Consider the following 24,208-nt stretch of genomic DNA (forward strand, 5'->3'; position numbering starts at 1 on the left):
ACTCACATGGGTGTGACCACAGGTTTAGAGACCCCCGTGCACTTGTGCACGATCACACACACACACACACACACACACACACACACACACCACTTCTGCAGGCAGGTATGTGTCAGCCCTGTCCACGCGAACATCCGACAGGCGGGGTGCGTCCCTCCCACACAGAATCGCTCAGGACTACGTCCCCACCGCACGAACCCCCAACTCAGCCATGGCAAACCTGTACGTGACAAACCACACTCTACCCTCGCTGTGCACGCGCTCACATGCCCGCTTGTGATCTGCCTTCATGCGCGCACACACACACCTGCACTCGCCCGCCCGTGATCTGCCCTCACGCGTGCTCTCTCTCTCACACACACACCCACCTGCACTCGCACGCCCGTAATCCACCCTGACGCGCGTGCACACACACGCACACGCACTCACCCGCCTGCCTGTGATCCGCACTCAGCGCGCACGCACATGCACGCGCGCACACACACACCTGCATTCGCACACCCGCCTGTGTTCCGGCCTCACGCGCACATGCACACACACACACACACCTGCACTCATACGCACACCTGTGATCTGCCCTCGCGCGCGCGCGCGCGCACACACAAAGGGACTCGCCCGCCCACCTGTGATCCGCCCTCACGCGCGTGCGCTCACAAAGACCTGCACTCGCTCACCCGCCACGCGCACCACACGCGGACACGCACAGCCACAGGCTCAGCACCTGCGCTGCTCCGACCCCGCCGCACCGCCTGACCCCTTCGGAAGCGGAAGTGCGCCAGGCCCCCGCGCGCGGAACACTCTGGGAAATGTAGTCCCGAGTCTTGCGCACAGGCGCACTTCCTTGTGGCGTGGCGGCTGCGTCCTCCCCGGAGGAAACTCCCCTTGTCTCAGAGCCAAGTATGATAAGGGATGGGAAGGGCCGTGCTACTCAGAGGTGGTTTAGAAAGGTCTTTTGAAAGAGATGACAAATATGAAGCAGCAGCAATGCCCCAATGTAGGGAAAGGTTTTCTGAACTGAGGAAAGAGCAAGTGGAAAGGCCCTGAGGCAGGGAAAGGATTGACGTGTTTGAAGAACTGAGATAACACACCAGCATAGCTTGGGATAAAAGATGCAGGGGAGGGCGCAGGGAAGGAAACTGGAGAGGTGGATAGGGTTCCGCACATGGAGAGCCTAGGGCAGTGAAGGGCTGCAACAGGGATAGCACGATGTGATTCATATTCTAAACAGGAATCCGTGTTTTCTGGGTGGAGGGGAGTTTGGGAAGGTAATAGTGAAGGCAGGGAGATCAGGGAGGAGGCCTGTGGAATAGTCTAGGCAGAGATGGTGTGTGCTGGGTTAGGATGCTGGTCAAGGCCCGGTGTTAAATGCATGGGAGGGACACAGTGGATGTGGAGTGTGATGGGGAGAGGTGGGGGTAAGAGGGAAATCAGTAACCTGCTAGATTTCTGCCCTGGGGATGGATGGATGGCAGTGCACTAAATGGGGTGAACACTGGGGAAGGAGCAGGAAAACTGGGGAAGGAGGAAAAATAGAGACTGCATGTAGGTGTGTTAAGTTTCAAGGACTTGCTACGTATTCGTGCAATGTGATTTAACATGAACGTATTCATTCACGAACCAATTGTTTATTGAGTGTCTATTCTTCATGGACATCGTGTTTGGTGCTGGAGCATGCTAGCACATCTCTCAAGGGTTAATTACTAACGTTCGAAAATGTTACAAACCAGTTGTTACCCTATAGATTCATAGTTTGACATCAGCTGTGGTGAGGTGATTTACACCATGGAAATTAGCAAATGCTACAATTTTTTTCAGAGAGCGGGTTTTCCATCATGCCATTGGATAACACAAAGCACACAAATGTAATCTCTACCTTCATTCAGCTTTAATTCTCATGGGGAAATAGGTTTGTAAACAAATAGCTAAACAATTCACTGACACTGAAATGCATGTTTTGGAGAAAGGAGAGTTCTGAGAGTATAGAAGGAAAATGACCCAGCTTCGCCAGCAGGGGTGCTGAGGAAGTGATATTTGGGGTGTGATCTGAAGGCTGAGCAGCACATTTTAATATTGGAAACCAAGATGTGTTTTATTGACAAAGTGTCAAAGTTCGATTGGCGATGCCTTTTTCTTTCTTGGTGGAGTGTGAAATGATGGACTATCCTCCAATTGGTGGTGGTCTGGATTCAACTGCACTAGTTAATCTGACTAGGGAAAGGGTTGTCCCTACTGGGTTTGTGGAGCCCCATGATGCCATGCAGGTGTGGCATAAATAACCGTGGAGAGGGGACTAGAAACCATTAAGGGCTCAGGGGTCCCAGCCCCCTGACTCCAGATAACACCAGTGCAGCTCTGGCTTTTTGGTTTTTTGTTGTTCTGCTTCACGTTTGTTTGTTTGGAGAAACACATATTGAACACCTAGTGTGTGCCAGACAGTACACACAGCATTGAAGAGAACAGAGCTCTGCCCTCCTGGAGGTTGTATTTGGAGGGAGGGGATGGGGATTTGTGGCCAAAACAACTAAGTAGTTCAGAAGGGTGATAAATGCAACATACATAATAAAACAAAAGGAGGGGATTGAGAGTGACCTGGAGGTGACCTATTTTGGATGGGAGAGTTAAGGAAGACCCTTCTGAGGAGGTGGCATTGGAGCTGAGACCTACAGGATTATAGAGAGCCTGCTACCCCAAACCTGGGATACCCAAGTGACTGGATGTTTTCTGTCTCACTGAGTAGATCTCAAGTGATTATGGGAATGACACCCCATCACCGTTGCCATATTCTTTTGGCTAAAAATACGTCACAAGTTTCTTCCACATTCAGGTAAGGGGATTATATAAGGAGGATGTGATTCATTGGTGATCACCTAAGGGTGTGTCTGCCACACCCACGTGATCACCAAAAATGTATGTAATCTAACTGGCTCATCACATGCCCCTTTTCTCTTTTTGGACAATTTATGTATCTCCCAGGGCTTATGCATTTGATCAAGAGGCTGGTATTCCCAAGTAGAAGAGGACTCTTAATCCTCAAGGATATGTTAGTAGCACAGCAAACTTTTCCTAAAACCTCCCCCCACTCCCAATGTCTCAACAAAGTAATGTTTTTGAAGTGATAGAGAGGGTTCAGTCAGTTAAGCACCCCACTTCGGCTCAGGTCACGATCTCATGGCTTATGGGTTTGAGCCCTGCATCAGGCGCTGTGCTGACAGCTCAGAGCCTGGAGCCTACCTCAGAATCTGTGTCTCCCTTTCTCTCTGCCCTCCCCCCTCTCATGATCTGTCTCTGTCTGTCTCTCAAAAATAAATAAACGTTAAATTTTTTTTTTAAAAAAGCTGCATGGATCGGAGGACTTGAGGGATACAGAGCAATGAGATAGGAGAAATCTGGTCTCAGGATGACTTTGTGGCACACAGACACCAGGATCACAGGTGTTTACATGAATGAGACAAGCACAGGTGTTTACATGAATGAGAATGAGGGCTTCTGTGGTTTTGAAGCCACCGTTAACTCGTTTTCTGCGAAAGCAACTGAGCAAAAAATCCAACTCATGCAATGCTACTAGGTAAACATGGTAGGAAGACAAAAATGCCTTCGACGTTCCCTTAGAAGGAGTCACATGAAGACTACACAGTGTATCCCTGCAAGTCCAATATGGTCTGTTTTCCTTCTGGAATCATTGCTTCTTCTGATGAAGTCATTGGCTTGCATTTAGGACAGACACTAGATGAAGAATGTCTGCCATTAGACATTAGACTCACATTGAGTCGGCCATGCTGTGTCCTTTTGTGGAAGGGCCATGGGAACTGAGAGGATGGTTTCCTACTGGACTCACACTCCAGGGCAAAGGGTCATTGAAGGGGCTCTTGGATGGAATGATCCCCACTATTTATTCGCTCCCTCTATCTCTGTCTTTCCCTGTGTACATATGGTAGCATTTTCCTAAATTAGATGCATGTTGGACATGTCTCCACCTTATCTGGACATCCACTAGGGCCCCGGCACGGCTCAATGTCATCTTACCTGGACATCCACTAGGACCGTGGAAGGGCTCAATGTCATCCAACTTTGCTGCCAAATTTTTGGCTACAGGTGTGTTCCAGGTGGTCTTTGGAGGCACTAATACCTGGACCATGACCAGGAGGAAAATTCTGGGAGGGTTTCTGGATCCCTCCCATGTCTACCTACCAAGTTCTAAAAGGGTACCTGAAGATAAAGCTTCTTCAGGGCTCCCTTCATGTCCTTGTTCCTCAGGCTGTAGATTAGTGGGTTCAGGGTGGGTGTGAGGACAGAGTAGAAGACAGCAGCTACGCGCCCTTGCATCGGGGAGTAGCTGGCGGCGGGCTGCATGTAGGCAGAGCTACCGGTGCCGTAAAACAGGAGAACGGTGGCCAGGTGGGAAGAGCACGTGGAGAAGGCCTTCCAGCGGCCAGCCGTGGAATGGATCTGAAACACAGTGGCCACAATGCGGACATAGGACAGAACAGTGAGGGCAAAGCAGCTCATGATGATGCAGCCACTGGCTGTGGACCCTGCCGCCTCGTGGGCATCCGCATTGGCACAGGCCAGGCGCATAAGTGGGGGGATGTCACAGAAGAAGTGCTCAATCACGTTGGGGCCACAAAAAGGCAGGGAGAAGGTGTTGGCTGTGTGGAAGACAGAGAAAAGGAGCCCGCTGCCCCAGGCCACTGCCACCAGGAAGACACAGGTCTGGGGGCTCATGATTGCTGTGTAAACTAGGGGCTTGTAGATGGCCAGACATCGATCAAAAGCCATGGAGGTGATGAGAAAACACTCCGTGGACCCAAGGCAGACAAAGGCAAAGAGCTGGGATGCACATGCACACAAGGAAATCTCCCTGGAGCCCAGCATGGTGGCCACCAGGGCCCGGGGCAAGGTGGTGGACACAGAGCAGATATCCACCAAGGAGAGGTGTTTGAGGAAGAAGTACATGGGTGTGTGCAGGCGGGCATCGTGTGTCACGGCCGCCACAATGGTGATGTTTCCCAGAACAGTGGCCAGGTAAATGAGGAGGAAGGTGGCCGTGCTGAGCAGCTGTGACTCAGGGACAGCCGAGAAGCCCCGGAGGAGGAAGGCAGTTACTGCTGTCAGGTTGGCCATGGTCTCTCTCTGGAAAAGCTCCTGGACCACAGAGGACACCCAAGGAGCAGAGCAAGAGGGGAGAGATGAGACCAGAGCAGAGACCTAGGAGAAAAGAAGGGGGCTGAGCTCATCTGGAAAGGATGCTCAAACGTTCCTTCACGAAGCACACGTGCATTATTTGTCTTCCTGGGAGGTCTCACGTTCAAATACCTATGGAGGCCTGGCACATGCATAAGTTAGTGAGCCTGGCTGAGTGCCACAGGTGGGGGCGGGGGGGGGGGAGGGCTCTCACATGAGACAGCTGCTCTGGGCTCTCACCAGCTTTAGTGGTGGGCCAAGCACTGCCAGATCTTCTGACATTTTTCAAGAAAATTTGTAAATGTGAAATTTCCCAAGTATTACATGTTGGCAGTGAGCCTGAACTTAAAACACTCTGCCCATCAAATGGGGCTTCTAGTTTAAGAGTTTTGGTCTTGTCGTGTGTCTCTGCTTCATAACTCCATACCATCTTTAAAAAAATTTTTTTTTAATGTTGGGGTGCCTGGGTGGCTCAGTTGGTTAAGCGGCTGACTTCAGCTCAGGTCATGATCTCACAGCTTGTGGGTTCAAGCCCCACATCTGGCTCTGTTCTGACAGCTAAGAGTCTGGAGCTTGTTTCAGATTCTGTTTCTCCCTCTCGCTCTTCCCCTCCCCAACTTGTGCTTGTTTATTTTTGAGGGAGAGAGAGAGAGAGAGAGCAAGAGAGTGAGAGAGTGAGTGGGGGAGGGGCAGAGAGAGAGGGAAACACAGAATCTAAAGCAGGCTCCAGGCTCTGAGCTGTCAGCACAGAGTGCAACACAGGGCTTGAACTCATGAACTTCAAGATCATTACCTGAGCTGAAGTCAGATGCTTAACCGATTGAGCCACCCAGACGACCCCATAGCATCTTAATTACAGTTCCCTACCCAAGGCCTTCTAATGATCGATTTCCCCCACTAGACTGTGAGCACCCTCCCACCTGTGTGCAGGGACCACTTCTTTTTCATGTCTTTGTTCCCCAGCATCCAGCATAGGAGGTAGTGTATGGTAGGGAAATAGAATTTAAGAATGCTTTGTGGAGAATCTGGGTGACTCAGTCGGTTGAGCCTCCGACTTCAGCTCACGTCACGATATCACCATTTGTGGGTTTTAGCCCTGTCTTGTCACTTCAGATCTTCTGTCTCCCCCCACCACTCTCTCTGCCCCTTTGCTGCTTGTGTGCTCCATCAAAAATAAGTAAATCTTAAAAAAAAAAAAAAAAGGAATACTTTTGCAACCAGACATCCAGGGTTTGGATTCTGTGTGACCTTGGACAAATACCTTAATCTCTCTGAGCCTCAGTTTCCTCCTCTGTAGAATGGGATAATGTAGTGCTGTGAGGGTCACACAAGGTCCTGGAAGAAGAATACTTAAAACAAGATCAGGCAGGTGGCAAGCTGTCACTAAGGGTCAGCCGTTACTATTATCAGTTTCTTTGCAAGTGTGTGTTCCTTGTCTTTCTTTCCATTATTAGTGCCTGAGCTGCTGGGATTGTGTAATAAAATAGACATGAAAACGTAGTCTTAAACTTCTTCATGGAAAGTATTAGTTTTCTCACACTCCGTCAGCCCCCTGCCATTGTCACCTCCAGTGCTACAGAAGGGCAGCCCCGGGAGGCTGGGACATAAGCACCTCACTTGTTAGGTGGAATAATGCCTGGCCCCCACAGAAAGGTCCATACCCCAATCCATGAAACCTGGGGATATGTGACCTTACATGGCAAAAGGAACTTTGCAAATGTGATGACGTTAAGGGTTTTGAGATGTGGAGATTATCCTACTATCCAGTTGTTGCGGATGAATTGTGTCCCACCCCCCTGAAGTCTTAACCCCCAGTTCCTCAGAATGTAACCTCATTTGGAAATAGGTCACTGTGGATGTAATTCGTTAAGATGAGGTCCTTACAAGAAGGTGATCATATGAAGACAGAGACACGTAGGGGAATAGCACGTGATGACCAAAACAGCTTGACGTGATGAAGTTACCAGCCAAGGGATGCCAGAAATGGCTGGCAACCCACCAGAAGTGAGGCAGGGGCGTGGAAAGAGCCCCTGGGTTCAGATCGCAGCCCTGCCACTTGCTAGCTGTGTGGCCTTAGGTAAACTACTTAACCTCTCTGTGCTTTGGTTTCTTTATCCGTAACGTGTAGGAGTAATGGTGACCATGTATCATCCATGCCATGGGATTATTAGTATGTGCAGAATTTTTAGAGCACCGTGTGGGGTCTTTATTACTTTTTCCAAATGGATGAGTCTGTGTTTCTCAGAACTGTGCAGTATTACCTCTTCACGGATGTGGATTAGAACAGCGTAATCTGAAGCAGTGGAGGGGAGCAGAGACCCTGGATCTGAGCCATCAGCCAGCTGATGGGAGAAATGAGGCTGCCTGATGAGCGACACAGAAGTGTCGATCCTGGGGGTGTAATGAGATGTTAGGAACTGCCTCTTCACAAGAGCCTGAATCAGACCCAGAGTCTCCCCACCCCGTTGTCTCACAGCCTTGGCTCGCATGCCTCCACTCACAGGGAGCTCACTTTAGAGCAGCGGTTCTCAGCTGGGGATGATTGTGTCCCCCCACCCCCAGTGGACATGGGGCAATGTCTGGAGATAATTTGGGTTGTCATGCCTGGGAAAGTTGCTAGTAGCACCTAGTGGGACACTGCTGACCATCCTTCAGTGCACAGGACAGCCCCTCCCTCCATAGCAAAGAATGATCCGGCCCCAAAAGACAATAGCACTGAGGTTGCCTCTCTGACTTAGTTTTGAGTCCCTTGTACTACGTCAGCAGAAGGATAACTGGCATTTAAATATCACTTCCTGGGGCGCCTGTGTGGCTCAGTCGGTTAGGCATCTGACTCTTGATCTCGGCTCAGGTCATGATCTCATAGTTTGTGGGTTTGAGCCCTGCATTGGGCTCTTTGCTGATGGTGCAGAGCCTGCTTGGGATTCTGTCTCTCTCTTTCTCTCTCTGCCCTTCTCCCCCTTGTGCACTCTCTCTCTCTCTCAAAATAAACTTCAAAACATTTTTTAATAAAAATAAAATAAAAATCCTGAGAGCCAGACACTGAACTGAGTGCTTCTCATACAATACACTTAATATTCCCAACCACCCTACTTTATCATCCCCATTTTTTTCACAGATGGAAAAACCGAGGCACAGAAAAGTTAAGCAATTTGTTCAGTCTCAGAGTTAGTGAGTGGTAGTGCTAGGGTTCAAACCCAGCTGATAAACCCTGTAATCATAGGTGTTCATCCCTGCTCTGCGGGCTCCAGTCATACTCGGTACGAGATGGAAGCCTTTCGGAAATTTGTATCAGCCTGACCTACCTGGTGGGGTGTCCCGACCATCTCCCCGCCCGCGGCCCCCCCCCCCCCGCAGTGAAACCAGACCTCTCCAAGGTGCTGAGCTGGGCTTGTGGGAGGACAGCTCCTCCAAGGGTGTGAGGTGACAAAGATCCAAGCTGGGATTCCCGTCGCTGGGCTGACTCCCCACTTATAAGCTGTGGGCAGTGAAGGCATTAGGGATGGGCAAGCATTGCTGACTCCTGCAGTACTCAGCCCTGAGCCACACAGTGTCTCTCAGCTTGGGGATTCATCCAAAGTCACCTCTGGGGACCTTCTGTCCCTCGGTGACTCCAGGCTCTGAGCACAAGACTCATTGACAAGCGGGGCATCAGCCATGCCAACTGCTCACAACTTTTCTAGAGTGGTAATATCAAAAGCATGTTAGTCAACGTTTTTGGACATTAGCGATGCTATTCACTGTTGAGAAACGCTCTTCTTCAACGTATAGTTTTTGCTTTCTGTGTCTTGGAGATATATGTGTTAAATAAATAGAGATTACACGTAGAAATATATCAGTCTTTTTGACTATCACACTATGGATAAAAGATTCATGTAGCCAGCCACATGTTGGTGGACTCTTAGGTTGTTTTCAACTTTTTTTTTTTTTGCCAAGACAAACAATTCTGCCAACACTTATTACACCTTTCTCGGACATCTTACTTTATATTTTTCAGAAATTTTTATTTTTAAGTAATTTTCTTCATGTGAGTTTTGCATACTTCTTTTTTCTCCATCTCATTAACTTAGAGCTTCAGTGCCTCTTGTGAATGAGATCTAATTTTCCATGACACTTGTGATTGATTATTGCTGATAGTCACATAAGTTATTGAACTTTGTGTTTTGATCTTGTATCTAGCCATAGATAGATATGTGTACTCTATTCACATATATGAACAGACTAGCTTCCACTAACATGGGATCTCTAAATTGAAAGGAGTGCACATTCAAATTCTGGTTAGTTATGCAAAGTCAGCATAAACACCTTTTATCAGTGAATACCAACCATGTATATAAAACTCAACTTTTTGTCTTTCTGGCCAATAGTGGATGTATCAGTCCCTTAAACTCATGCTCATCCAGTGGTGAGAAATGATCTCATTTTTGTTTTGATTTATGTTTCCATGGTTTTTAGAGAGGTAAACGATCTTTTTTATCTGTTTGGCTAATTGCATTTACTCTTCTGTGAAATGTCTATACATGAAATGTTTTCTATTGGACTGTTTGACTTTTCTTAAGAATTCATAGGAATTTTTTTTAATGTATCATGGGAAAGTGTCTATTCATGTCTTCTGCCCATATCTTCACTGGATTATTTGTTTTTTGGGGTGTTGAGTTCTTTACAGATTTTGGATACTAACCCTTTATCCAGTATGTCATTTGCAAATATCTTCTCCCATTCTGTCAGCTGCCTTTTAGTTTTGTTGATTATTCCTTTGCTGTGCAGAAGCTTCTTGTCTTGATGAGGTCCTAGTAGTTAATTTTTTTTTTAATTTCCTTTGCCTCCGGAAATGTGTCTGGGAAGACCTTGCTGCAGCCAAGGTCAAAGAGGTTTTGGCCTGCTTTCTCCTCGAGGATTTTGATGGCTTCCTGTCTTGCATTTAGGTCTTTCATCCATTTTGAGTTTATTTTTGTGTATGGTGTAAGAAAGTGGTCCAGGTTCATTCTTCTGCATGTCATTGCCCAGTTTTTCCAGCACCACTTGCTGAAGAGACTTTTTTTTTCCATTGGATATTCTTTTCTGCTTTGTTGAAGATGAGTTGACCATACATTTATGGGTCCATTTCTGGGTTTTCTATTCTGTCCCATTGGTCTATGTGTCTGTTCTTGTGCCAGTACCATACTGTCTTGATGATTACAGCTTTGTAGTATAGCTTGAAGTCCAGGATTGTGACGCCTCTAGCTTTGGTTTTCTTTTTCAGGATTTCCTTGTCTATGCAGGGTCTTCTGTGGTTCCATAAAAATTTTAGGATTATTTGTTCTAGCTCTGTGAAGAATGCTGGCAGTATTTTGATATGGATTGCACTAAATGTGTAGATTACTTTGGGTAGTATTGACATTTTAACAATATTTGTTCTTCCAATCCATGAGCATGGAACGTTTTTCCATTTCTTTGTGTCTTCAATTTCTTTCATAAGCTTTCTATAGTTTTCAGAGTATAGATATTTTACCTCTTTGGTTAGGTTTATTCCTAAATATCCAGATGGCCAACAGACACATAAAAAGATGCCCAACATCACTTATCACCAGGGAAATGCAAATCAAAACCACAATGAGATGCCACCTCACACCTGTCAGAATGGCTAAAATTAACAACACAGGAAACAACAAATGTTGACGAAGATGTGGAGAAAAGGGAACCCTCTTACACTGTTGGTGGGAATGTAAACTGGTGCAGCTGCTCTGGAAAACAGTATGGAGGCTCCTCAAAAAGTTAAAAATAGAATTACCCTATGACCCAGCAATTGTACTAGTAGGTATTTACCCAAAGAACACAAAATACAGATTCAAAAGGGCACAGGCACCTTATAGCATCATTATCAACAATAGCCAAACTACAGAAAGAGCCCAAGTGTCCATCAGTTGATAAATGGATAAAGAAGATTTGTCATATACATATACATATATATATATATATATATATATATATATATATATATAACATAATTACAGTAATGATATTTCACCATATTCACTGGTCTTATCTACACTACTCAAGGGGAAGGGATTATACAAAGGTGTGGGTCATTTGGAGTCATCTTAGAATTTTGCCCACCATAGCATCTGTGAGAGCAAAGCAAAACTTATCTGGAGGAGGATACATTTATCTTGTGCCTTGAAGAAAACCCAAAGTTATTTTTTTAATGGCAATGACGATGAAAATTCAAAGACAACCAGGCACCCAAGGAAACAAGAGAAAATGAGTAAGAAGCAGAGGAAAAAACAACACACAACAGAAGCTGACCCAGGGACATTTGAGACACTGGAGTCACCGGTTACAGATTATACAACCATGTTTGCAATGTTTGAAGAAATGTAACTTTGGAAATATCTGTAGGAAACAGAAACCTATAAAAAGGGACAGGTGGTTTGAAAAAGAATCAGAGAGAATGTCTAGAAACACAAAAATCACAAAACTGGAAATACAGACAACAGAGATTTATTTAACAGCAGATGGAACACAGCCAGAAGAAGAATTATGAACTAGAAGAAATACTAACAAAATTATCCATAATTCAGCACAGAGAGACAAAAAATAAGAAAAAATACAAAAGAGAGACTAAGAGGAGTGAGAAGATCCAGTATGCAATCAAGTAAAGTCCCAAGAGAAAAGATACAGAATGGAGTCATGATGGTCAAGGGAACTTGACTGAGCTTAGAGAGAAACCCCCAGCAGAGCAGAGGTTAGAGCAATATTTGAAGAAAAAATGGCTGGGAATTTCCCAGAACTAATGAAAGATACCAATATACACATTGAATAAGTTCAGCAGATCCCAAGCATGATAAATAAAAAGAAATCAACACCCAGAAACATCACAAAATTCAGAAAAAAAAAAGTTAGAGAGATTATCTTAAAGTCAGCCAGAGAAAAAAGGTCACCTTCCAAGGAATGACAGTAAGACTGACCGATACCAGCAAAAATGGAAGTCAAAGTCAGTGAAGGATTTCTTTAATGTGTGGAAAGGCTATTTGCCTGTTGTATACCAGAAAAAGCATTGCTCAAGAATGAATGAAAAATAAAATATTTTCAGATGAAAAGATTGAGAGTTTGCCACCAGTAGAAGACTGACGGAAACACTAGACAGTATACTTTAGACAGAAAGGTAGGAGATGTAAGGTGGAAAGTCTGAGTTGGAACAAAAAATGAAAAGGAAAGAAAGAGGTAAATATGGGTCCAGGTGTGGACAAACATTATATAAAACAGAAACAAAAATGTCCAAAGGGGTCTGGAAAGCAAACAAGATACATTCAAAACACAAGGTAGTGGTGACATTTAGGCTGAGAGGAAATAACAGGAGTTAAAACATTCTGGGCGCCTGGGTGGCTCAGTCAGTTAAGTGTCCAACTTTGGCTCAGGTCATGATCTGATGGCTTCTGAGTTTGAGCCCCGAGTCAGGCTCTGTGCTCACAGCTCAAAGCCTGGAGCCTGCTTTGGATTCTGTGTCTCCCTCTCTCTCTGCCCCTCCTCTGCTCATGCTCTGTCACTGTATGTCTCTCAAAAATGAATAAAAGTTAAAAAAAAAAATTAGAAATAGTTAAAGCATTCTAAGGTGTGGTGATCTGAAGACGCACGTACTCTATGATGCAGAAATTGCGCTCACAGAAATATACACTGGGGAATGTATGTGTCTGTGCTCTTGAACACAATTTAGATAATGTTCATAGCTACATTGCTCATGGTGGCTGGAAACATAATGGAAACAATTCAAATGTCTATCAGTCTTAGAATGTGCACATGTACACATATACATGAGTATGTGGTGATGGTTGCACATTTTTGTGAAAATATTAAAACCCACTGAATTTCACACTTAAAAAATTAGATTACATTGGTGGTTTGCACAACTCTATAAAAATACCCCCCCAAAAAAACCATTTAACTGCACAATTAAAAAAATTTTAATGTTTGTTTATTTTTGAGAGAGAGAGAGACAGAGTGTGAGCAGGGGATGGGGCAGAGGGAGAGAGGGAGACACAGAATACAAAGCAGGCTCTAGGCCCTGAGATGTCAGTACAGAGCCTGACGTGGGGCTCGAACCCACAAACCATGAGACCACGACCTGAGCTGAAGTCGGACGCTCAACCAACTGAGCCACCCAGGTGCTCTTTAAATGTACAATTTTAATGGGTGAGGTTTGGGGCACCTGGGTGGCTCAGTTGCTTGAGACTCTTGATTTCTGCTGGGGTCATGATCTCAGGGTTTGCTGGATTGAGCCCTGTGTCAGGTTCTGTGCTGATGGTGCAGAGCCTGCTTGGGATTCTCTGTCTCTGTTTTTGTGCTCCTCCCCTGCTAATGCATTCTTTCTCTCTCTATATCTCAAAATAAATAAATAAACTTTAAAAAGAATAAATGAATGAAGTTCGTGGTATGTAAATTATATATCAATAAGGCTGTGAAAATATTGATTAAAATGATCACTCTTCCCAGGGTGCCTGGGTGGCTCGGTCGGTTGGGCATCCAACTTCAGCTCAGGTCATGATCTCACGGTTCATGGGTTCAAGCCTGGCATCAGGGTCTGTGCTGACAGCTCAGAGCCTGGAATCTGCTTCGGATTCTGTGTCTCCCTGTCTCTCTGCCCCTCCCCTGCTCGCGCTCTCTCTCCCAAAAATGAATAAACATTAAAATATTTTTTTTTTAATGATCACTCTTCCCTTCAAAAAAGAATGCCCATTTCTTTCCCACAAACATTGCAAATGAGTTCCCGTTTACCGTCACTCAATGTTTTAATATTTGCCAATATCATCAGCAAATATAAAATTAATACTAGCAAGCATTTATCTACTGCTTACTAATCTTCAGAGGGTATTCTGAGTTCATCTGCATTAAACACTCAGTCCTCACAACAACCCTATAAGGCAAGTACTATTATTAGTCCTTAATTCACAGATGAGAATTGGAGGCTCACAGAGACTAGGGAGCTTGTCCAAGGCCACACAGCTAGTAAGTGACAAGGACAAGGACATTGATCCAGGTAGTCTGGGGCCAGAGTCCTAGACTTTTCACCATGATACTCATTACTGAATCTTTTTCAAACATATATTTTACATTTCCTGTACTTTAATAATTTTATATTTACGGGACTGTTACAAAGATAGCCCAGTTTCCATATGACCTCCTGACAGCTTCACTTAATATGACAGCTGAGACAACCATGTGTGTCTGTCAAAGAGATGGACATCGACCCATTATTAGTAACTAAATGTGCTTTTTAGTTTTCTCCATGTTTCTCACTCATTTCCCTCTTCTCTCCCAAGAGCCAATTCAGGGTCCCAGTTGCATTTAGCTGCCTCCTTTTTACTGCAACCTTATTCTGGAATGTTCTATTGGGTAAGCTGCCTCCTTTTACCGCTCACTGATTCTGGAATGTTCTATTAGGGAAACCACCTCCTTTTTACTGCACCCTTATTCTGGAAAGTTCTATTGGGTAATCTGCCTTCTTTTTACCGCTCACTTATCCTGGAATGTTCTATTGGGTATGCTGCCTCCTTTTTACCGCTCACTGATTCTGGAATGTTCTACTGGGTAAGCTGCCTCCTTTTTACCACTCACTTATCCTGGAATGTTCTATTGGGTAAGCTGCCTCCTTTTTACTGCACCCTTATTCTGGAAAGTTCTATTGGGTAACATGTTTAATATTCTGCTTGGCCATTTCCACTTCTCTTGTGAATTTTATGTTCATCTTCCTTGTCCATGCTTTATTGGCATTTTGATCTCTTGTAGTTTGTAAGAACTCCTTGTATATTGTATATTAGTTTATTTGATACAAAGGTCCTACTTAGTGCCTCCGTTTCCAGGACTGCCATAACAAGTACCACAGACTGAGTGGCTTAAACAACAGACATTTATTGTCTCAAAGTTCTGGAGGCTGGAAGTTCGAGGTCAAGGTGTCTGCAGGTTGGTTTGTTCTGAGGGCTCTGAAGGATCTGTTACAGGCCCCTCTCCTTGGCTTGTAGATGTCTGTCTTGTCCCTGTGTCTGTGCACATCACCTTCCCTCATACATGTCTGCTTCCAAATTGCCCATTTTTATGAGTACACCATTAATATTGGATTAGAGGAATCCTAATCCAGGATGACCTCATTTTAACTAATTACCTGTGCAGGGACCCCATTTCCAAATAACATCTCACTCTGAGTTCATAGGGGGTTAGCGTTTCAAAATCTGAATTTTGGGGTGTGGGGCACAATTCCAATGCATAACGGTTTATAATTTCTTTATTTTTATGTCATTGACTCATTCTACAACTCTTTTTTTTAATACCCCTAAGACACTTCTTTACAGACCACTGTAAACCACAGATCCCAGATCTTGTAAAATCATTAATGTTAGGGTGCCTGGGTGGCTCAGTTGGTTAAGCACCTGACTTCGGCTCAGGTCATGATCTCTCAGTTCGTGAGTTCAAGCCCCATGTCGGGCTCTGTGCTGACAGCTCAGAGACTAGAGCCTGTTTTGTATTCTGTGTCTCCCTCTCTCTCTGCCCCTCCCCTGTGCTCTCTCTCTCTCTCTCTCAAAAATAAGTAAACATTAAAAAATTTTTAAAAATCATGGATGTTATGGGGCGCCTGGGTGGCGCAGTCGGTTAAGTGTCTGACTTCAGCTCAGGTCACGATCTTGCGGTCCGTGAGTTCGAGCCCCGTGTCAGGCTCTGGGCTGATGGCTCAGAGCCTGGAGCCTGTTTCCGATTCTGTGTCTCCCTCTCTCTCTGCCCCTCCCCCGTTCATGCTCTGTCTCTCTCTGTCCCAAAAATAAAAATAAACGTTGAAAAAAAATTTAAAAAAAAATCATGGATGTTATATTCTAGCTGGGAGTCAAGCAGTAAATAAGTAAACAAACACATTTTCAACTTTCAGGTGGTAGTCGACATATGAAGAAAAATACAGCATGACAAGAGGCGTAGAAGGACAGCAGGGCATGTATTTAGCCAGTATGGTCAAGGACAGCTTAATGAGGAAAAGACAAATGATCAAATGGTAGAATGAGCCATGCACTGAACTGAGGAGGGAACATTCCAGCAGAGGAAACAGTACATGCAAGGTGTTGAGATCAGGAGGCACTCAGGGCATTAGAAAGATGTGAGTGGAGCAGATTGGAGGGTGAGGGATGGCAGGAGATGAGGAGGGGCCGGGAGTGGGGAGACCATGTGACCCGATTGGCTATGGTGAGGAGTATGGGTTGGATTAGCAAGCATGATTTAAAAAAAAAAAAAAAAAAAAAAAAAAACAAGCCCTGCAGGGCTTGGATGAGGCTGTGACCCACGCTGGTCCCAGTTACAGGGTGTAGAGAATAAACTTTTAAGGACGCAAGGGCAGAACTAGGGTGTGTAGGTGCTCTGGTGGGGGTCCGCGCTGGCAGGGGTTTGGCCCAGGGCAGTGGTGGCTTTTGGACTAACATGGTAACGGCAGAGGTGGTGACGGGTGGGCGTGGATGCTACAGTGAAACTTTGGTTTGCGAGCACAAATCATCCGGAAACACGCTTGCAATCCAAAGCACTCTCATATCAAAGCAAATTTCAAGAAACACTGACTCTGTTGTGATCATGTGACATTGGGCGTCACGCACTACTCATATTGCAAGACATCGCTCGTTTATCTGGAACCCTCGCAGAACAATTTACTTGAAATCCGAGCTTTTATTGTATGTTGAAAATTGAAAGTCTAAACTTTGGGGAGTTGAAAATTGTTTCTAGTGGTTGCATATGGGTTGTAGGAGAAACAATAGTAATATAATGCAAAATGATACATAATGTAATATGTGGTAATATAAAATAACGATGTAATTTTAATAATATAAAGTAATATAATATAATAATATAAAGTAATATAAAGCATAACAATGGCAGCAAACACATGCTTACTCTGAGCCATGCACTGTCCTATATATGACACATACAATTATATATGTATGTGACTACACGCTGTCCTGTATACGACACATACGATTACATATGTGTGTGTACACACACACACACACACACACACACACACACACACACACACCTTTGGTCCTCACAATAACCCGGCCATGTGACCCTATAGCTACAACCATCCTGTTTTAGTGCTGGGGGTGAGTTTTAGGCTTCCAGACTGAGTATCTGGGTGGATAGTGGATGCCATTTACTGGGCTGGGGAAAACTGTAGGAAGATCTGATTTGGGGACACAAAGCCACGGATCTACTTAATATGTTAACTGTGAGATGTCTGTTAGACATTCAAGAGGAGAAACAGCAGGACAGGAAAACACGGGGCTGAGGGTCAGGACTTGTCAGCATATGGACACCAATTAGAGCCGAGGGGCTGGGTGTTATCACTCAGGAAATCATTGCAATTAGAGAGCACACACCTTCAGCATTGCTAATTGGGCTGAATATTTAGTGTCTGCACCAAAGAGGGAAGTAACTCGGTGAAGAATAAACAGACGCCGCGGTCTGACTCCAACTGACCTTAGCTAACCTGTCTGCAGACCCTGGAGTCCAGTGGGACTGCTCTTACCTGGTAACACAGGCTAGAAATCCCACCAGCCCCGAATCAGTTTAGCTCGGCATAACAACCCATTCTTTTACGGCTAAGAAAAGCCTCATTACGTTGAAACTCCTGGTGGTTCCCCAAGGACGAGAACTTTGCTGACATGCTTGGTGCCCAAGAGAGATCCCGCCCCCCCCCCCGCCCCCTCTGTCACCCTGGTATTGCAGGGCTGGGGCCTGGAGCATGAGGAGCCAGACGGGACTGCAGTAATTGGCCTCCAACTCCCCTCCAGTAGCCACTGGAGACCAGGGCCTATGAGCTCGTTAGGAACCGGCAATCAGAGATTGGCCTGGGAATTGTGAAGAAACTTGTTGACTTGTTTAACTCATTGGTAAAGCATCCGCGGTTCTGACAGGCACTTCTTCCCCAAGGGCTAGTGTCTCTGTGCTGAGAAAGCACATCCCAGAATTGCAAGAGAGGAAAAGATTTTTTTTGGCGTGGCCGGGCGCAACCACTGCCTAGCCGTGTGCATTTCTTCTTGTAAAGTGGGCACATGGGTGAGGATGGGGCTTTGGCCGTCTGGTTCACTCTTTGCCTCTCCGGTGCCGAGAACACTCAGTGCACATTCGGTGAAAACCTGTTAAATCACTGAGATGATCTTACATGTTTCTTTACTGCAGTGTTCTCAATGAAGGGTGACTTGGCTCCCCAGGGAACCCTTGGCAGTGTCTAGAGACATTTTTGGTTGTCACAGCTGGAAAGGGGGGTGCTCCTGGCATTAGTGGTGGGGGGCAGGGATGCTGCTTAACATCCCGCAGTTAAGCCCAGGATAGTCCCCACAGCTTAGAATGATTCATCCCCAAATATCAAGTGTGCATGAATTGAGAAACCCTGATTTTCCGGCTTATAATTCACCTCTGTCCACCAGAACTTAAGAGCCAGGGTCCAGCTTGCTCACTGCTGTATCTCCAGCAAATAGAATCGTGTCTGATGAGTAGATACTCCATAACTTTGCATTGACTGGAGTGATGGCTCTAGGCACCTGCTTCAGAGTCTCTGTCTGTTCTTCCTTTTTCAAACACTGGGCACTTGCTTCAACACGTGCTGGTGATCTGCCAATGAGCCAGAAACAGCCCCTGCTCTTCAGAAGGGCTCCTTCTGGTGAGGAAGACCCAGCCACCCATGCATGGGCTCTCCATGTGTGACAAAGGCATAGCTCCTTTCAGGGAAATAGAACTGCAGACAGAAATACTTTGTGATGTGACAAAAATGGCATTTTACTTCTGCGGTATTCTGCCCCCCCCCAAACATAGAACCCCAGTGTAATCACAAGAAAAACATCAGACAAATCCCAATTGAGGGGCACTCTATAAAATCCCTGAGAAGAGTGATTTTGCAGTGAGAAAACCTGAAAACGTGGCCTGATCAACAGTCATGGCGTGTCCTAAATTGTGCAGATAGAATGTGCCATTGATGTGACAGGATGAAATGGCACCAGACTTTTGTGGTCCCATAACCCCCTCCTAACTGAAAAAAACATCAAATTCCTATACTGGCGCGCCTTATGGTAGACCTGAACAGTTCTTCTCAAAACTGTGTGGGTCACCAAAGACAAAGTCTGAGACAGTGTCACAGAGCCTCAGGGGACACGGTGACTCCGTGTAAAGCCATGTTCTGGATGGGATCCTGGAACAGAAAAAGGACCTCAGGTAAAAAGTCATCAAATACGAATAACTTACGAACTTCAGTTAATTTTATGTGTCAGCTTGACAGCCTTAGGACGCCTAGATACCTGGCTAAACATTATTTCTGAGTGTGTCTGTGGGGCTGTTTCAAGATGAGATTGGCATTTGAAGTGGTGGACCAGGTAAGCCACTGGCCCTCCCCCATTTAGGTGGGCATCGGCTAATGTGCAGACAGTGTTCAAATCCCCCAATTGTTGGTTTAGTTTTTTGAATAAATGTTCTAATGATACCCAGCCATTGCATTTGATATATTTGTCTCTTAAATGTATTTTAATGTTTATTTATTTTTGGGACAGAGAGAGACAGAGCATGAACGGGGGAGGGGCAGAGAGAGAGGGAGACACAGAATCGGAAACAGGCTCCAGGCTCTGAGCCATCAGCCCAGAGCCTGACGCGGGGCTCGAACTCACGGACCGCGAGATCGTGACCTGGCTAAAGTCGGACGCTTAACCGACTGCACCACCCAGGCGCCCCTACTTCTAAGTATTTTATATAAACATTATTCTGAATAGAATACTTGCCCATTTTTATTTTAATCAACTCCTGGAGTCCATATGCAATGTCACTAGTTTTATTTATTTTTTTTTAATTTTTTTTATTGACGTTTATTTATTTTTGAGACAGAGAGAGACAGAGCATGAACGGGGGAGGGTCAGAGAGAGAGGGAGTCACAGAATCGGAAACAGGCTCCAGGCTCTGAGCGATCAGCCCAGAGCCTGACGCGGCGGCTCGAACCCACGGACCACGAGATCGTGACCTGGCTGAAGTCGGACGCTTAACAGACTGCGCCACCCAGGCGCCCCTCTTAAATGTATTTTAATCTATGAGGATTTCCCTCTAAAGTTTCCCCCACATTTTGTTTGTTGAAGAACTGGTGGGGCACTTGCTATCTTGACAGCATAGTGGTTAAGGGCATGAGATCTCAAGTCAGGTAACCTAGTTATTTTCAAAAGGTTAAAAAAAATTTTTTTTAATGTTTATTTTTGAGGGAGAGAGAGAGAGAGTGTAAGCAAGGGAGGGGCAGAGGGTGGGGGGAGACACAGAATCCGAAGCAGGCTACAGGCTCTGAGCTGTCAGCACAGAGCCTGATGTGGGTCTTGAACTCATGAACCTTGAGATCATGACCTGAGCCAAAGTCCGACGCTTAACCAACTGAGCCACCCAGCTTCCCCTCAAAAGATTTTTTTAATTGAAGCATAATTAACATACAGTGTTATACTCATGTTGGAGTATTACTCAGCCATAAGAAAGACTAAGATGTTGCCATTTGCAACAACATGCATGGACCTAGTTTTTTTTAAATATCCTTTTTATTTAAGTGTTACCTATGCACAGAAAAGTACATGAATCATAATTGTGAAGCTTGGTGAGTTTTCCCAAATAAACGTGCCTTTGCAACCAGCAACTTATTGGGAGACAAATATTATCGGCGCCCTGGAAATTCCCATCCCCCCCTACCAGACTCTACTATCCCACAAAGGCATTCACATCATTCATCAGTTTTTACGTGTTTTAAAACTTGACGAAGTTTTAAAGCATACAAAATCTTTTCTGGCTTCTTTTTCTCAAATTAGGTTTCTAGATAGATCCATATTGTTGCTTGTGGCTGGTTTCCATTGTCTCTCACTATTGTATGAATACACCACCATTTATTTAAGCATTTCTGTCATTGAGGGTGGCAGTTTCTTATAAAGTTAATCATACATCTATCCTAGGACACAGAAACCCCACTTCTTGTTGGGGGTGGGGCGATGGTACCAGTCTGTGTCTTGAAAGGGATTTGGGTTACCCAGGCATGTGCATTTGTTAAAACTTATCAAAAATTATCTGGGCATTTTTCTCTAGGTAAACTTTGCCCCCAAAATAAAACAAAAAAAGAACTGTCAGTGAACTCCAGTTAGCAATGTACATGCTGAAATACTGGAAGACCACATACTAGTGATTGTAACTTACTTTGAGTTGCATAAAAAATTAAGATGCACTCACAGGTGGATAGAGGGATGGAGATATGGGTAGACATGTTATAAAGCAAGTTAGTAAGTTGTCTATTGTATTCTCTGTGCTCAGAGAATGATGAGGGGAAATATAACTGAATACCAGAGAGTGAATGAGGAGATGGCTGCATTAGACAGGTGATCAGGCTTTCTGAGGGTCTGGTGACATTTGACGTGAGATTCAAATAGAAAAAAGAAACCAGACATGTGGAGGGTTGGGGAGTTTCATAACAGAGCCACACTTGTTTGGGTGTAAAATGATATTTCTGGGTTTTTCCAAATGCTCCAGTGGAGTTGGCATCCTGAGAGACCTGTGCTTCCCAGGAGCTTGCACATGGCTGCATATTCTGAGAAGAGCTCCATAGGCCAGTAGGAAGGAGGCTTCTCACTTGTCCTGGTGGCTCAGGACTACCTGCCATAGCATGGGGTATGTCTGCCAACATTTCTCTGTCCCCTTGGGGATATACCCCATTCCTGCAAGTCCCACTAGGCTCTGGGTCACAGTACTCTGCCCCAACTGGCTGCAGGTGAGAGCATGTGGTCCAGGCTTAGCCAGTCATAGCTTCCCACCCCTGGTGACATTTGTCGGTTCTCAGTGAAGGCAGCAACACAAACACAGCTAATTAGTTTTTTGTTGGGATGGACTGAAGGGTTTTGGGATCATGAAGATTTTGCTGGGGTTGGGGAGATGTTAGCCATATTTCTTCATGCCCAGGATGTGAGAAATTCCGTGTAAGGAACACATGGATATGAGTGATAATGAGATGGAGAGGTGGAGAAGGAACTAGAAAGGTGGAGGTATGGAGAGAGAGAGAGAGAGAGAGAGAGAGAGAGAGAGAGAGAGAGAGAGAAATGATAGATAGATAGATAGATAGATAGATAGATAGATGATATATAGATAGTAGAGAGATGATAGATGGATGATAGGTAGAAGATAGATAGATAGATAGATAGATAGATAGATAGATAGATAGATAGATGATATATAGATAGTAGATAGTTTACTTATAGATAGACAGACAGGGGCACCTGGGTGGCTCAGTCGGTTAACCAGCCAACTTCAGCTCAGGTCATGATCTTGCGGTCCCTGAGTTCGAGCCCTGCGTCGGGCTCTGTGCTGACAGCTCGGAGCCTGGAGCCTGTTTCAGAGTCTGTGTCTCCCTCTCTCTGACCCTCCCCCGTTCATGCTCTGTCTCTCTCTGTCTCAAAAATAAATAAACATTAAAAAAAATTAGACAGACAGATAGATGGATGATAGATAAATGATAGGTAGGTATAAGATAGATGATAGATATATATTTGATAGATAAATGATAGGTATATAGAAGATAGATAAATAGATAATAGATGATAGATAGATAGATAGATAGATAGATGATATATACAGAAAGATCTGGAAGACGGGATCCCTAGTTCTTCCAAGGATTACATTCCTTCTCTTTCTTTCTTTGACTCTGTGACCTCCTCCATTCTTCCCAGTTCCATGATCCAGAAAATTCTATTTCAGCTTAACCTTATTTGGGTTGGGTTTTGGTCACATTTGCTGCTGAAATAAACCTGAAGTCTTACCACCAAAATATACCCCAAATCTCTCCACCTTTCCCCATCACCAGCACTATCTCCTGCCTGGACACCTGCTGTCACCTCCTGATTGGCCTCCAGGCACCAAAACTTGCCTCTTTGAAATCCATCCTCCTCAAGGCCATCAGGGTGAGCTGGCAGGTAGAATCTTCAGATGGTCTGTCCTCAAGGCCATCAGGGTGAGCTGGGAGGTGGAATCTTTAGATGTCGTGCATGATAAGATTTCCATGCAGACCTGGAGGAGAGAACTGTCTGGGCTGTTACAGCCTGTCACAGCTTAGATGGTGTCTCGGGACTATTTGGCACTTGTAAGGAAGATGCCCAGAGTAGGTGGGTACAGAGAGCAATAACTGAGGCTTTTGGTACAGAGATGTACAACCTTTCTCTTCCTCCCACCCCTTCTTTCCTGATTTATTAGCACCATATCACTTGTGGTTGCATGGGGCCCACCTGGGTAATCCAGGCTCATCCCCTATCTCAGGATCCTTAGTCACACCTGCAAAGTCCCTTTGGCCATGTAATGTAACATGCTTACAGGCTCTGGGGATTGGGATGTGGACCTCTCTGGAGGGGGTCAAAGGGCATTATTCTATCTACCACAGAAGGCCAGCAAGAAACTGGAGTCCTCAGCCTAACTGCCCACCAGGGACTGGATTCTAACAGCTGTGTCATCTTGGAAGTATATCCAACCCTGGATATACTTAAGAGGAAGCCTTGGCTTGGGATGAAAACCCACTGGACGTCATGATATTTGTTCTGAAGCAAAGGACCCACCGAAGCTGTTCCTGATCCACACAATTGTGAGATGATATGTATGCGTTGTTTTAAGCCACAATTTGTGGCAATGTGTTGTGTAACAACAGAGCGCATGCATTCGTGTGACTCACTTTGGCAAAGAGATGCTGGTACTTGCGATGCACACTACAGCTTGGGATAAGTCTTGCTCATCTGCCCTTGCAATGAAAGCATGCCTGGGTGAACCTTCTGGAGGACAAGAGCAGGTGGAGCAGAGGAGGACCTTCTGGGGGATGACAGCAGGTGGAGCAGAGGAGGACCTTCTGGAGGACCAGAGCCGGTGGAGCAGAGGAGGACCTTCTGGGGAAGGAGAGCAGGTGGAGCAGAGGAGGACCTTCTGGAGGATGAGAGCAGGTGGAGCAGAGGAGGACCTTCTGGGGGATGAGAGCAGGTGGAGCAGAGGAGGACCT

The 24,208-nt window shown here is 45.4% G+C and overlaps 1 protein-coding gene across 3 annotated transcripts in view; it reads left to right on the forward strand.

The window, feature by feature from the left end:
• The window catches only part of LOC121023476 (zinc finger protein 215-like), a 68,915-nt gene that overhangs the window by 40,438 nt on the left and 4,269 nt on the right, over window positions 1–24,208 (forward strand). The window lies entirely within an intron of this gene.

Source organism: Herpailurus yagouaroundi, unplaced genomic scaffold (assembly GCF_014898765.1).
Source record: "Herpailurus yagouaroundi ecotype Mexico unplaced genomic scaffold, PumYag 557, whole genome shotgun sequence".
Lineage (NCBI taxonomy): Eukaryota > Metazoa > Chordata > Mammalia > Carnivora > Felidae > Herpailurus > Herpailurus yagouaroundi.